This window comes from Camponotus floridanus, unplaced genomic scaffold, assembly GCF_003227725.1.
Source record: "Camponotus floridanus strain SB8 unplaced genomic scaffold, Cflo_v7.5 scaffold180, whole genome shotgun sequence".
NCBI classification, from domain to species: domain Eukaryota; kingdom Metazoa; phylum Arthropoda; class Insecta; order Hymenoptera; family Formicidae; genus Camponotus; species Camponotus floridanus.
In genome coordinates this window covers 1-3,474 of record NW_020229304.1, presented here as the reverse complement: position 1 = coordinate 3,474, position 3,474 = coordinate 1, and positions in this window count along the sequence as shown.

Sequence of the window (3,474 nt, the reverse complement as noted above, 5' to 3'; positions counted from 1 at the left end):
TGAGTTTACTGCAGGAAAATACATTGTTTCTATTTTTCTATAATTACAATGTATATTATGTTCTTCTAATTTCTATAACTCATCTTTTAAAATATTTTTTCATGTCGCATTTTTAGTGGTTTTGTTGTTTGCGAATTGTAAATCAATTATAGGTATTATGAAATGTTTATGTCTATAGGAAAATATATTTGAATGTACTTATTTTGATGACAAATTTTACATTAACAATAGCACTTTACAATAACGTTTTATATATTCCAGAATTCTTCAGATTTTTTTCAGGATATGGAAAATAAAAAGAAAAAAATTATTCAGAAGTCACGTCGACAGCTTGGTGAAAATTTTGTACTGAATAAACTTCGACAACAGTCAAAACGGTATATAAATATACTTGTTTTTTTCTAAAATTTCATTTTTCCAAAATATAATTTTTCTTAAAATATACACTACAACCGCTGATAGTGCCTAGAACTGCCAAAGGTGCAAATTTCATAATTTTCTATCTTTCTTTTCAATAACTAAAGAATTATTTTGATATTCACATATTATCAATATTTGGTACTGTAAAATATAATTGTAACTTGTTGGCTCATGAATGAATCATTGGAATGTTCTTGCGTGCTTGGCGCGAAATATCATCGTATCTCTTGAAAAACAAAAAAAAATTGAAATAATTAGTGGAGTAAATATGGCACCAAATCGACAGTTCTAGAATGTTAAAGTTATATAGTGTATAAATTATACAATTCATTTACAGAGTGATTACATCATGCCAAAGACATGCAATTTTTAATAATTGCTGAGGTTAGTTTTTTTTATTACTTCATTGTTTTATAAATGCATCAGTTTGTTATATTGTACTTTTATGCCATGTGTATGTGTGCTTTTATTTTATAACTTTTACTTATTAACTATTTTCAAAACGTGTTTGCTGTATTTTTGACACGATAACCTAATAACAATGTAAATTTGTCGCACTATCTTCCTAAAATATAAGCTTTGTTTTTATAGTTGACCTTTTTGTACCATTAATTTAATTTTTTTTCAACGTGAAAAGAAGAGAGGAAGGATGAAAGATGCAAGAAATTATATTAAAAAGAACAAAGCTGAACACGTATTAATAATGAATGAATAGGCCTGTTTTGTAGTTGAAGTAGCATGATACACTCATACTTAAAATGAGATAGAGAGAAATAGATATATATTGAATGATATACAGGGTCTACCAAAAGTGTGGAAACCCCTAAATATCTCGGAAAATATACGTTTTACAGAAAAGTGTTTCCAACAAAAGTTGTAGGGTTTAAGAAGATCTATATAGTGATTCTATCAGTTTGACCTTGGATGGCGTCGTCAAGGTCAGGTCAAGGTCACATTGACTTTTTTAAATGACACCCCCTACATTTGATTGCATATTCTTATAGCTTAATTCAAGAGCTTTCCAAAACACTATAATAATGTTCATTTTTATTAAGTACTTTGCGAGTTATGAGGGTTGAATGATAGAGTAGCGCCGGTATTAACATTATCCAAGGTGTACTACATGGAGGTTACTCGCTCGGATTTGCATCTGTTGTGTGTGTGATCCAGCTAACTAAGGCAAGATCGATTCCTCAATATATCCTCATATTTCGCTGAAGTCAAATTGCCAAAAAATTGCTCCATAAAACGTGTATGAAACGTCTCGTTAGTTCCTTCATTTACCGCTATGTGACGCACTACATGCAGTCTAACTCGCATTTAAAATTCAATTAAGAATGTATAAAGCTATCAAAGAACGAGCACCTTCTAACTTCAGCTTTGAGCAAGCAGAAATTAATTGTTATCGTCCAAATACAACGTACGATTAATTAAAATTAAACGTTTTAAAAATGGCTGGCGACTTGTCGGAACGTGAAAGAATCACTATCCTCATGATGCGTGGATGGGGTGATAACGAAAGATCGTTCTCTGATGTCGTTCGATTATTTAATGACACGTATCCGAACCGTCGAATTAATAAGTCCACTGTGTTAAAAACAATAGAACGTTTTAGACAAACTGGTAGCGTAAGAAATCGCTCTAAGTCAGGAAGACCATTGTCTGCAACCAACGAAGAAAAACAACTTGATGTTCTGCAGACATTTATTGAAGATCCCAATTCTAGTGTTCAGAGAGTCGCTCAAACTCACGATATTGCTCCCATGTCGGTTTGGAGAATTTTAAAGAAGAACAAGTTCCATCCATATAAATTGCAATACGTTCAAGAATTGCAAAACGGAGATGAGGAGCGTCGTATACATTTCTGTGAAAGAATGATGGCACTAATAGATGTCCGGCCCATCTTCCCTTATCAAATTGTTTTCACAGACGAGGCAACTTTTACCTTAACGGGAGAAGTTAATAATCAAAATTTTCGTTTCTGGTCAGATGAGAATCCGAATTGGGTGCGGGAAACTCACACACAACATCCACAAAAAATAAATGTATGGTGCGGAATAATAGATGGCTATTTAATAGGGCCGTTTTTTTTGAAGAATATTTGAACGCTCAAAGGTATGAGAGATTACTTGTTGATCAAATAATTCCAGCCATACAGAATACTTTTCCAAATAATTTCCAAGAAATATGGTTTCAGCATGATGGAGCTCCTGCTCATTTTGGTGCAGGACCACGTCGTATTTTAAATGAGACTTTTCCGCTACGGTGGATAGGAAGAAGGAACGGAAATGAGGGAGGAGAGGATTGGCCACCTCGGTCACCAGATCTAACTCCTCTTGATTATTATCTATGGGGATATCTGAAGAGTAAGGTTTACAGAACAAAACCTAAAACCATTCACGAATTGATACAGCGAATAAGGGATGAAATGGCTTTGATACCTTTTGAAACGAATCGTAAAGTCATTTCTACATTCTACCAAAGATTAGCATATTGTCAGGAAGTAAATGGCAGCCACTTTCAGCATTTACTTTAACACATTGAAACACATTTGCAATCGTTTGGTGCAACCTAACCTGATCTCTGTATACACGCACCGCACGCACGCACACGCACACATTTCGAACAATTATTATGATAAATGAGCATCCACAAATTTATTTACTGTTTACTATGTCGATTGCTTTCCAGGTCTTTAAATGCTCGATTGTAATTTGGTTGGGTCTTTGCTTTTGCTGACTGGATCCACGACCGATCTTGCCTTAGTTAGCTGGATCACACACACAACAGATGCAAATCCGAGCGAGTAACCTCCATGTAGTACACCTTGGATAATGTTAATACCGGCGCTACTCTATCATTCAACCCTCATAACTCGCAAAGTACTTAATAAAAATGAACATTATTATAGTGTTTTGGAAAGCTCTTGAATTAAGCTATAAGAATATGCAATCAAATGTAGGGGGTGTCATTTAAAAAAGTCAATGTGACCTTGACCTGACCTTGACGACGCCATCCAAGGTCAAACTGATAGAATCAGTATATAGTCTTCTT